The sequence below is a fragment of the Carlito syrichta genome, unplaced genomic scaffold, assembly GCF_000164805.1.
Source record: "Carlito syrichta isolate Samal-C Ts95f unplaced genomic scaffold, Tarsius_syrichta-2.0.1 Scaffold309831, whole genome shotgun sequence".
Lineage (NCBI taxonomy): Eukaryota > Metazoa > Chordata > Mammalia > Primates > Tarsiidae > Carlito > Carlito syrichta.
This window is the reverse complement of record NW_007253927.1, coordinates 72,858-85,358: the sequence shown is the minus strand read 5'-3', so window position 1 is coordinate 85,358 and position 12,501 is coordinate 72,858. Positions and strand designations below refer to the sequence as shown.

The window sequence follows — 12,501 nt, the reverse complement described above, 5'->3', positions numbered from 1 at the left end:
CTACATATATGGAGTTGTCAGATACTTTTGTTGGGTCATGATGAGTACTTTTTTTTGGCTTGAGGAGCGGTGATGACTTAAATACCACGTACAATGGCATGATGCTGAGGCCCAGCTTAGAAGACAGTTGTGGAAACCAACCTGGGGAAAATAATGACCATCCCTTTGGGATGATCGAGTTTGGTACTGGAGAACTTGCAGTATGGGAGACTATCTTGTGGAGCATGTGAATATACTCCTCTATAAAGTTTCCCCATGTTATCCTTATACATTAATCCTCTTTCCTGGTCCTGGGCATTTTAGCATCCCTTGCTGATCACCACATCTCACTTTGTGTCTTTCAGTGGAAAATTCTGCTGAGAATAGCTACAAGACATGCACCATTGTAGCGGAGAGCATGACTTCGATTGGTTGTCATGACCAATGCTTTACCAGTAACCGTGGATCATCAATCAATGGGGTGTTCTTGATCTTGGAGGCAAGCTAGACCTTCACCAAAGCAGGCAGTTTTTCTCACAAGGCCTGGGTGAAACTGGACAAAAAGGTGCCCTGAGATGCTCTTGGCATGCTGTTCTAGGAGTCCCATGCTTCTTTTCCAAAAGGAGGGTGAATAGACTTTTGTCCTGCTCTAAGAAAAAGAGAGCATAAGGATTGTTTAATAATAGTCAATGTATCTGTGGCTCACGATGTGAGTTGACATGTCCTCAGCTGGGCACCTTCTGATAACTTAGAGAGCTGGGAATGGTGGCAAAGACCAAAGAGAATCCACTGGTCTCCTGGTCAGAGGGAGGACACAAGTCAATAATGACTTCAAAATTTTTCAAACCACCACCTTTCTTCAGAACTTAGATATGAGAACACACACAGGTGAAACACTTGACAAAATACCCCATAATCAAGTTTTGCTACGGAAATCCCTCCATGAGAATGAGGGACTCCTTCCCACCTGAGATATAAAGGGAGTCATGTCCAAGCTGTATCAAAATTACCTATTTGTAAATGGCTCCAGTCATGGTGGAACTTCTGTCTCAAACACTTGAATGGATTCCACATGAGCATGTATTTAATTTCATCATTATGTGGATGAACTGATTAAATAAGACAGCAAAATTAGGGAGGTAGTACACATCTTATTCACTCAAGTTGTTCTCCTCCTTTTCACAGGGATCCCTTCTTCAGTAAAGTCCTTGGGAATAACTGTTAGTCTCTGGATGAAGGACACCACCCAGGTGCCTGGCCTCATTTCCTCACAAAGTTAAATAATTTCCAGTTATCTGGTCACATTCGGTTACTTGTGATGAGCCTATGGGCCTCTTTGTAAAGGAGGAAGCAAGGGAGGTTACCTACCTGGGTCAGTGATGAAATCTTTACCTTGTCTCTAGAGAGGTGTTGTCTTATAAGTCTTGCTCAATAGAGCTATGCTGAGGGCCTTTTTAGGTGACAGGTGTGCAAACTGACATGAGCTTGAGGGTGGCCCTGACATTGCTCTAGTTGTGGAGCACTCTGAGTCGGATAGGCTATCCAGGGGTGCTCCACCTTGAAGAAGCACTCCTCCATGAATTACGCAAATTTGACTGTAGTGTCTTGACATCTTTCCCCAAAGCCATGCACTTTAACCACTCATTCCCTACCACAAATTCTCTATTTGTGTCTCTCAATGAAATATTCTGCCCACACTGGATGGATGGCATGCACCATGCTATGAGAAAGCATGATTGGGATTGGGAGTCATGACCAACATTCATAAGTTCCTTTGGGCTCGCAGCCATGGGACTCAGTTCTGGAGTCAAAATGAACTTTCAACTAATATGAGTACCTTTTCTCTTGAGACCTGTATGTGACTGGAGCAATGAGAGCCCTCAGATGCTCTAAACCTGGTATTTCATGATGTTCATGGTATCCTCTAAACTCAGGGAGAAGAGATTTTGACGTGCATGAGAGAAAATGGAGAGGCAGGCTCATTAATACATGCTAAAGCATTCTTTCGATCAACTTGTGCTAGACGATGCTCTTAGTTGCACATCTTCTGATTAATCAGGGAATGTGGATTGGTGATGCAAACAAGTAGAGTGGGCTGCAGTCATACTGAGAGGGACAGAAACTAAGAAGTAGATATAATTTCCACTTGTGAATTCATCAAAACTCTTGAATGCTCAAGCAGTGAAACTCACTGATTAAAAGCAGCAGGCTAGATAGAAACATTCCAAGTATTACTCAAGAAACAATTATTACACTGTAGACTGCTTGATAACTTGAGATATGAGAGGACACGCATCCAATATGTATTACCTTGAACCCTGGGTATGCTGTGTTTTTTGGCTCCTGATCCATGGGTTTCGCAGACGTTGCCAGAAAAAAGAAGTTCCAGCTGAAATGTATTGTCTCGTCAATATGTATTCGGAAGAAAGGTCTCTGGGAAGATACCTCCCAGTGGAAGTATCAGTGTCCTTTTTGACACACAGTTTTTGACTCCCTTTCTCTCAGGGTCTGGCCTGGAAATAAGTTGCTATCCCAAAATAAAGGGCTGTAATGAGGGGGCTGGTCACGGATCCTCTGAAAATGAAATATTCTCCCAAAGGCTGTTCTGGTTGACTTGTGCTAGCATATGATGGTCCTTGCTACATATAGGAAATTGGCAGATACTTTTGCTGGGTCAATGATGAGTACTTTATATTGCCTTATGGGTTAGTGATGACTTGAATATCACATACAAGGCACGACACTGAGGCCCAGCCTAGAAGACCGCTGTGGAAACCAACATGGTTAAATTGATGACTGTCCCTTCAGGATCATTGAGTTTGGTGCCGGAGAACTTGAAGTATGGGAGGAAATCTTGTGGAGCATGTGGATATGCTCCTCTATAAAAATTCCACATGTTATCCTGATACTTTAAACCTCATCACAGGTCCTGGGCATTTTAGCTCCCTTGCTGAACACCACATCTCACTTTGTGTCTTTCAGTGGAAAATTCTACTCAGAATGCCTGCAAGGCATGCACCGACATAGAGGAGAGCATGACTCAATTTGTTCTCTTGACCAATATTTTACAAGTTACTGAGGGTCATCAATCAAGGGGGTGTTCTTGGTCTTGGAAGCAAGCTGGACCTGCACCAATTTGTGCAGTTTTTCCTCAAGGCCTGGATGAAACTGAACCAAAAGATGACTTGTGATGTTCCTGGCATGCTGTTCTAGGAAACTCATGCTTCTTTTCCATAAGGAGGGTGAATAAACTTTCGTCCTGCTCCAAGGAAAAGAGATAACCAGGCTTGTTTAATAGTAGTCATTGTATCTGTGGCTCACATTGTGAATGAACATGTCCTCAGATGGGTTCCTTATGGTAACTTAGAGAGTTGGGAATGGCGGCACAGACCAAAGAGAATACATTGGTCTTCTAGTGTGAGGGAGCACACAAGTCAATAATGACTGTCTACCATTTTTCAAACCACCATATTCTTCAGAACTTAAGATATGAGAACACATACAGGCGAAACTGCTGGCAAAATGCCCATTATCAAGCTGTGCTACAAAAATTCTACTTTAAGAATGAGGAACTCTTTCCCACCAGAGATACAAGTTGTATCAAAAGTTCCTGTCTGGACATGACTCCAGTCATGGAGGAACTTCTGTCTCAGGCTACCAGATGGATTCCACATGAGCAGGTATCTAAATGCATCATTATGTGGAAGAACCTATTAAATGAGACGGCAAAATTAGGGAGGCAGTAGGCAGCTTATTCACTCATGCTGTCCTTCTCCTTTTCACAGGTATCGCTTCCTCAGAGAAGTCCTTCAGAATAAATGTCAATCTCTGGATGAAGGACATCCCCCGGGTGCCTGGCCTCATTTCCTCACAAAGTCAAATAGTCTCTCATAATATGGTCGCATTTGGTTACTTGTGGTGAGACTATGGGCCTCTTTCAAAAGTAGACAGCAAAGGAGGATGCCTAGCTAGGTCAGTGATGAAATCTTTGCCTCGTGTCTAGAGAGGGATTGTCTTAAAAATCTTGCACAATAGAGTTACACTGAGGACCTTCTTAGGTGACAGGTGTGCTCACTGATGTGAGCTTGAGGATGGCCCTAATATTGCTGTAGTTGAGGAGCACTCTAAACCGGATAGGCTATCTAGGGATGCTCAACCTTGAGGATGCACTCCTCCATAAAATGAGCAAATTTGATTGTAATGTCTTGAGCTGTTTCACAAAATTGGGCACTTTAACCACGCCTCCCTTACCAAAAATTCTCTATTTGTGTCTCTCAATGAAATATTCTGTCTGCGCTGGATGGATGGCATGCACCATGCTATGAGAGAGCATGGCTAGGAATGGGAGTCATGACCATAATTCCTAAGTTCCTGTGGGCCACTCAGGCATAGGACTCTCAGTTCTGGAGCCAAAATGAACTCTGAACCAATATGAGTACCTTTTCTCTAAGACCTATTTGAGACTAGAGCAATGAGAGCCCACAAATGCTCTAACCCTGGTGTTTGATGATGTCCATGACCTTCTCTACACTCAGGGAGAAGAGAATTTTGTGGAGCATGGTACAATCTGGAGAGGCAGGATCATGAATACATGCTAAAGCATTCTTTTGGTCAACTTGTGCCAGACGATGGCCTTAGTTGCACATCATCTGAGGAATCAGGGAATGCGGAATTGTGATGCAAACAAGTAGAGTGGGCAGCAGTCATAATGAGAGGGGACACAAGCTAGGAGGTAGATATGATATCCACTTGTGAATTTATCAACACTCTTGAAAGCTCAAGAGATGAAAACTCACTGATTAAAGAAGCAGGCTAGATACAAACACTCCAAATATTGCTCAAGAAACTCGATTATTACATTGTACACTGCTTGATAACTTGAGATATGAGAGGACATGCATCCAGTATGTATTACCCTGAATCCTGGATATGCTGTGTTCTTTGGCTTGTGATCCATGGGGATCGCAGACATTGTCAGAAAAAAGAGGTCCCAACTGACATGTATTGTCTCATCAGGATGTATTTGAAAGAAATTTCCATGGGAAGAGGCTTCCCAGTGAAAGTATCAGTTTCCTTTTGACATGCCGTTTTTGACTCCTCTCTTGCCAGAAACTGGCTTGGAAATAAGCAGCTATCCCAAAAAGAAAGTGCTGTAACGACATGGATGGCCACAGATCATCTGGAAATGAAATATTCTCCCAAACGCTGTTCCTGGTTGACTTGTGGTGAGCATATGACTGTCCTTACTACATATATCGAATTGGCAGATACTTTTGTTGGGTCAATGATGAGTACTTTATACTGCCTTGAGGAGTGATGGTGACTTAAATATCATGTGCAATGGCATGATAATGAGGCCCAGCTGAGGACACAGTTGTGGAAACCAACATGGGGAAAAAGATGATGCTTCCTTCGATATGACCTAGTTTGGTGCTGGAAGACTTGACGTACAGGAGGCCATTTTGTGGAACATGTGGATTATCTACTCCATAAAATTCTCCATGTTATCCTTATACTTTAATCCTCATCCCAGGTCCTGGCTATTTTAGCATCCCTTGCTGATAAACACAACACACTGTTTGCTTTCAGTATAAAATTCTGCTCAGAATGGCTCCATGGGATGCACCATCGTACAGGAATGCATGACTTCCATTGGTTGGCATGACAACTGGTTTATCAGTCACCGAGGGTCTTCATGCAAGAAGGTGTTCTTGGTCTGGGAGGCAAGATGAACCTTCAGCAATGCATGCAGTATTCTCTCAAGTCATGGGTGAAACGGGAGTAAATGGTGCCTTGAGCTTCTCTCGGCATGCTGTTCTAGGAGCCCCATGTTAGTTTTTCAAAGAGAGAGTGAATCCACTTTTGTCCTGCTCTAAGGAGAGTGAGATTCATGCTTGTTTAATAATGATCAATGTACTTGTGGCTCATGATGTGAACGGACATGTCCTCAGCTGGGTCCCTTTGCAAAACTTTGAGAGGTTTGGATGGTGGGACAGAGCAATGAGAATAAACTGGTCTTTTGATGTGAGGAGACACAACTCAAAAATTACTGTTCAACATTTTTCATACCACTACCTTTCTTCAGAACTCAAGCCATGAAAACACACAGGCTAAATCTCTGGCAAAATGCCCCATAACTAAGCTTTCTTACGGAAAACCACCTTTGAGAATGAGGAACTCTTTCCCACCTGAGATACCAGGGAAGGCATCTCCAAGCTGTATCAAAAGTACTCTTTCTGGACTTGACTCCATTCATGGAGGAACTTCTGTCTCAGCCTACTTGACAGATTCCACATTAGTGGGTATCTAATTTCATCATTGTGTGGATAAAATGAAGGTTTGGTACAGCAAAATTAGGGAGATATTAGACAGCTTGTTCACTCAAGTTGTCTGCCTCTTTTTCACAGGGATCCTTTCTTCAGAGAAGTCCTTGGAAATAACTGTTAGTTTCTGGATGAAGTACATTATCCAGGTGCCTAGCATCATGTCCTCACAAAGTGAAACAAGCTCCACTAATCTGGTCGCATTTGGTTACTTCTGATGAGCCTAAGGGCCTCTTTCAAAAGGAGGCAGCAAAGGAGGATGATTAGCAGGGTCAGGGATGAAATCATTGTCTTGTCTCTACAGAGGTGTTGTCATAAAAGTCTCGCACAATAAAGTTATGCTGAGGACCTTCCTAGGTGACAGGAGTGCATACTGGTGTGAGAGGGAGGATTGTCCTGACATTGCTCTAGTTGTGGAGCACTCTAAGCTGGATAGGCTATCCAGGGGTACTCCACCCTGTGGAAGTAGTTCTCCATGAAATAGGCAAATTCAATTGTAAGGTCTTCAACCCTTTCACAAAAGCCGGGCACATTATTCACATCTTCCATACCATAAAATCTCTATTTGTGTTTCTCAATGAAATATTCTGCCCATGGTGGATGAATGGCATGCACCATGCTACGAGGGCATGACTGGGATTGGTATTAATGACTATAATTCATAGGGTCATGGGGGCCGTTAAGTCATGGGACTCTCAGTTTTGGAGGCAAAATGAATTCTGAACCAATATGATTACCTTTTCTCTTGAGACCTATGTGACACTAGAGCAATGAGTGTCCACAGATGCACTAATCCTGGAGTTTGATGATGTCCATGGTCTCCTCTAAATGCAAGGAGAAGAAGATTTCGCCAAGCAAGAGACAAACTAGAGGGACAGGCCATGAATACATGCTAAAGGATTCTTTCGCACAACTTGTGCCAGATGATAGCCTTAGTTGCACATATTCTTAGGAATCAGGGAATGTGGAATAGTGACACAATCAAGTAAAGCGGGCTCCAGTCATATTGAGAGGGGAAAAAACAAAGAAGTAGATATGATATCCACATGTGAATTCATCCACACACTTGAAAGCTTAAGCGGTGAATACTCCCTGATTAAAAGCAGCAGGCTAGACACCACCGTTACAAATATTGCCCAAGAACCCAATTATTACACTCTACACTGCTTGATAATTTGAGATATGAGAGGACATGGATCCAATATGTACCACCCTGAACCCTGGGTGTGCTGCATTCTTTGGCTCCTGATCCATGGAGATCACAACTGTGCCAGAAAAAAAGAGGTCCCAACTGATATGTATTGTCTCATCAGGATGTATTTGGAAGAAAGGTCTGTGGGAAGAGGCCTCCCAGTGGAAGTATAAGTTTCCATCTGAAAACACCATTTTTGAATCCTCTTCTGCCAGAAACTGGCCTGGTAATAAGCTGCTATTCCAAAAACAAAGGGCTGTAACAAGTTGGAAAGCCATGGATACTCTGGAATTGAAATATTCTCCCATATGACTTGTCAGCATATGACTGTCCTTGTCACATATATGGAATTGCCAGATACTTTAGTTGAGTGAATGATGAGTACTTTATATTGCCTTGAGGAGCGGTGATGATTTAAATATCAAGTACAATGGCATGACGCTGAGGCCCAGCCTAGAAGACAGTTGTGTAATCCAACATGGGAAAAATGATGATGGTCCCTTTGTTATGATCTAGTTTGGTGCTGGAGGACTTGTTGTACAGGAGGCCATCTAGTGGACAATGTGAATATGCTACTCCATAAAATTCCCCATGTTATCCTTAAACTTTAATCCTCATCAAAGTTCCTGGTCATTATAGCATCCCTTGCTGATCACCACTTCACAATTTCTGTCTTTTAGGGGAAAAATCTTCTCAGAATGACTACATGGCATGCACTGTCATAAAGGAGGGCATGACCTCATTTGGTTGTCATGTGCAATGGTTTACCAGTCACCGAGAGTCATCATTCAGGGAGGTGTTCTTGGTCTGTGAGCAAGGTGGACCTTCAGCAATGCACGCAGTTTTACTCTCAATGCATGCTTGAAAAAGGAAAAAAAGGCATCTTGAGATTCTCTCGGCATGCTGTTCTAGGAACCCCATTTTCATTTTCAACTGGAGTGTGAATACACTTTTTCCTGCTCTAAGGAAATAGAGATTCATGCTTCTTTAATAATAATCAATGTATCTATGATTCACAATGTGAATGGCCATGTCCTTTTCTGGGCCCCTACTGGAAACTTAGAAATGTTTGAATGGTGGCACAGAGCAAAGAGAATCCACTGGTCTCCTGATGTGAGGGGACACACGACTCAAAAGTTACTGGCCTAAATTTTTTGTACCACCACTTTTCTTCAGAACTCAAGATATGAGAACATACAAGTTATATCCCTGGAAAAATGCCCCATAACCAAGGTTTGCTACACAAATCCGTCTTTGAGAAGGAGGTACTTTTTATCACCTTAGATTTTCCATACCACAAAACCTCTATTTATGTCTCTCAATGAAATATTCTGCCCACACTGGATGGATGGCAAGCGCCATGCTATGAGGGCATGACTGGGATTGGATTTAATGCCCATAATTCATAAGTTTATGGGAGCTGCTTAGGCATGGGACTCTCGGTTTTGGAGTCAAAATAAATTTTGAACCAATAGGATGACCTTTTCTCTTGAGACCTATATGAGACTAGAGCAGTGAGTGTCCACAGATGCACTAAGCCTGGTGAGGGATCATACCCATGATCTCCTCTAAACTCAAGGAGAAGAAGATTTTGCCAAGCATGAGATAAACTAGAGAGACAGGCCATAAATAAATGCAAAAGTATTCTTTTGTTCAACTTGTGCTAGACGATGGCCTTAGTTGCACATCTTAGGAATCAAGTAATGTGGAATGGTGACACAAACAAGAAGACTGGGTTCCAGTCATATTGAGCGGGGACAAAAAACAAGAAGTAGATATGATATCCACTTGTGAATTCATCAACATTCTTGAAAGCTCAAGCGGTGAATACTCACTGATTAAAAGCAACAGACTAGACACAAACATTCCAAATATGGCACAAGAAACCCAATTATTACACTGTAGACCTCTTGATAACTTGAGATATGAGAGGACACGGATCCAATATGTACCACTCTGCACTTTGGGTGTGCTGTGTTGTATCTCTCATGATCCATGGGGATCGCACACTTTGCCATAAAAAAGAGGTCCCAACTGATATGTATTGTCTCATCAGAATGTATTTGGAAGAAAGTTGTGTGGGAAGAGGCCTCTCAGTGGAAGTATCAGTTTCCATTTGGGCACACCGTTTTTGACTCCTCTTCTGCCAGAAACTGGCCTGGAAAAAGCTGCTATCTCAAAAACAAAAGGCTGTTACAAGATGGATGGTCACGGATCCTCTGGAATTGAAATATTCTCCCAATTGCTGTTCCTGCTTGACTTGTGGTGCGCATATGACTGTCCTTGCCGCATATATGGAATTGGCAGATAGTCTGCTGGGTCAATGTTGAATACTTTATATTGCCTTGAGGAGAGGTGATGATTTAAATATCAAGTACAATGGCATGATGCTGAGGCCCAGCCTAGAAGACAGTTGTGTAATCCAACATGGGAAAAATTATGATGGTCCCTTTGGTATGATCTAGTTTGGTGCTGGAGGAATTGTCATACAGGGGGCCATCTAATGGAGCATGTGGATATGCTACTCCATAAAATTCCCCATGTTGTTCTTAAACTTTATCCTCATTAGAGTTCCTGGCCTTTGTTACCATCCATTGCTAAATCACCACATCACACTTTGTGTCTTTCAGGGGATAAATCTGCTCAGAATGACTGCATGGCATGAACCATTGTAAAGGAGTGCATGACCTCGTTTGATTGTCATGACCAATGGTTTACCAATCACCAAGAGTCATCTCTCAAGGAGATGTTCTTTGGCTGGGAAGCAAGCTGCACCTTCAGCAATGCATGCAATTTTTCTCTCACCACATGCTTGAAAAAGGAAAAAAAGCTGTCTTGAGATTATCTTGGATGGTGTTCTAGGAGCCCCATGTTTCATTTTCAAATGGATTGTGAATACACTTTTTTTCTGCTCTAAGGAAAGAGAGATTCATGCTTCTTTAATAATAATCAATGTATCTGTGACTCACGATGTGAATGGCTATGTCCTCTGTCCTCTGTCTGTCCCCTTCTGGAAACTTAGAAAAGTTTGAATGGTGGCATAGAGGAAAGAGAAATCACTGGTCTCCTGACGTGATGGGCCCCACAACTCAAAAATTAGTGGCCTACATTTTCGTATCACCACTTTTCTTCAGAACTCAAGATGTGAGAACACACATGTTAAATCCCTGGCAAAATGCCCCATAACATAGCTTTGCTATGAAAATCCATCTTTGAGAAGGAGGAACTCTTTATCACCTGAGATACTAAGGGAGGCATGTCCAAACTGTATCAAAAGTACCCTGTCTGGACGTGACTCTATTCATGGAGGAACTTCTGTCTACTAGATGGATTACACATGAGTAGGTATCTAATATCATCATTATGTGGTTGAACCAATTGTATGAGACAGCAGACTTAGGGAGATATTAGAAAGCTTGTTCACCTAAGCTGTCCTCCACTTTTTTACAGGGATCCCTTCTTCAGAGAAGTCCTTAAGAATAGCGGTTAGATTCTGGGAGAAGGACGTCATCAAGGTGCCTGGCCTCATGTTCTCACAGAGTCAAATAGTCTCCAGTAATCTTTTGCATTTGGTTAGTTCTGATGAGCCTATGGACCTCTTTCAAAAGGAGGCAGCAAGGATGTTGCTTAGTTGGGTCAATGATGGAATCTTTGTCTTGACCCTAATGAGGTGTTGTCTTAAAAGTCTTGTGCAAAAGAGTTATGCTGAGGAACTTCTTAAGTGACAGGTGTGCATACTGCTGTGAGAAGGAGTATAGTCCTGATATTACTTAGTTGTGTAGCACTCTAAGCCAGATAGACTATCCAGGGGAAATCCACTCTGAGGAAGCAGTTCTCCATGAGTTTGCCAAATTTGATTGTAATGTCTACATCCCTTTCACAAAAGTTGAGCACTTTAACCACACATTCCATACCACAAATTCTCTATTTGTGTCTCTCAGTGAAATATTCTACCCACACTGGATGGAAGCACATACCATGCCATGAGAGAGCATGACTGGGATTGGGATTCATGAAAATCATTCATAAGTTCCTTGGGCCACTTAGGCTTTATGCCCTCAGTTCTGGAGGCTAAAAGAAATCTGTTCCAATATGAGCCCTTTTCTCTTGAAACCAACATGAGAATGGAGCATTGAGGGTCCAAAGCTGCCCTAAACCTGGTTTTTGATGATATCCATGGTCTCCTCTCAACTCAGGGAGAGGAGGATTTTGTAGAACATGTTAGAAACTGGAGAGGCAGGCCATTAATACATGCTAAAGCATTCTTTCTCTCAACTTGTGCCAGATGATGGCCTTAGTTACACATCTTCTTAGGAATCAGGGAATGTGGAATGGTGATGCAAACAAGTAGAGTGGGCTCCAGTCATATTCACAGGGAACAAAAACTAAGAAGTAGATATGATTCTCATTTGTGAATTCATCAACACACTAGAAAGCTCAAGCGGTGAAAACTCACTGATTAAAAGCAGAAGGCTAAACACAAACATTCCAAATATTGCCCAAGAAACCCAATTATTAAACTGTAGACTGCTTGATTACTTGAGATTTGAAAAGACACACATCCAATATGTATCATCCTGAAGCCTGGGTATGCTGTGTTCTTTGGATCCTGATCCATGGGGATCGCACACATTGCCAGAAAATAGGTCCCAACTGATATGTATTTTCTCATCAGGATATATTTGGAAGAAAGGTCTGTGGGATGTGGCCTCCCAGTGGAAGTATCAGTTTCTTTTTTGACATGTATCTTGGATCCCTCTTCTGCCAGAAACTGGCCTGGAAATAAGCTGCTATCCAAAAAACAAATGGCTGTAATGATGTGGATGGCCAGGTATCCTCTGGAATTGAAATATTCTCCCAAATGCTGTTCCTGGGTAACTTGTGGTGAGCATATGACTGATGTTGCCTCATATATGGAATTGGCAGATACTTTTGTTGGGTCAGTGATGAGTACTTTATATTGCCTTGAGGAGTGGTGATGACTTAAATATCAAGTACAATGGCATG

The 12,501-nt window shown here is 42.4% G+C and overlaps 1 long non-coding RNA gene across 1 annotated transcript; it reads left to right on the top strand.

Moving 5' to 3' along the window:
• Window positions 1-2,170: 2,170 nt before the first annotated feature.
• Window positions 2,171-10,410, top strand: LOC103270430. Its single transcript, XR_504970.1, has 4 exons — window positions 2,171-3,659; window positions 3,765-3,951; window positions 5,089-5,204; window positions 10,125-10,410. It is a non-coding gene; the product is annotated as an uncharacterized LOC103270430 (long non-coding RNA).
• Window positions 10,411-12,501: the final 2,091 nt, after the last annotated feature.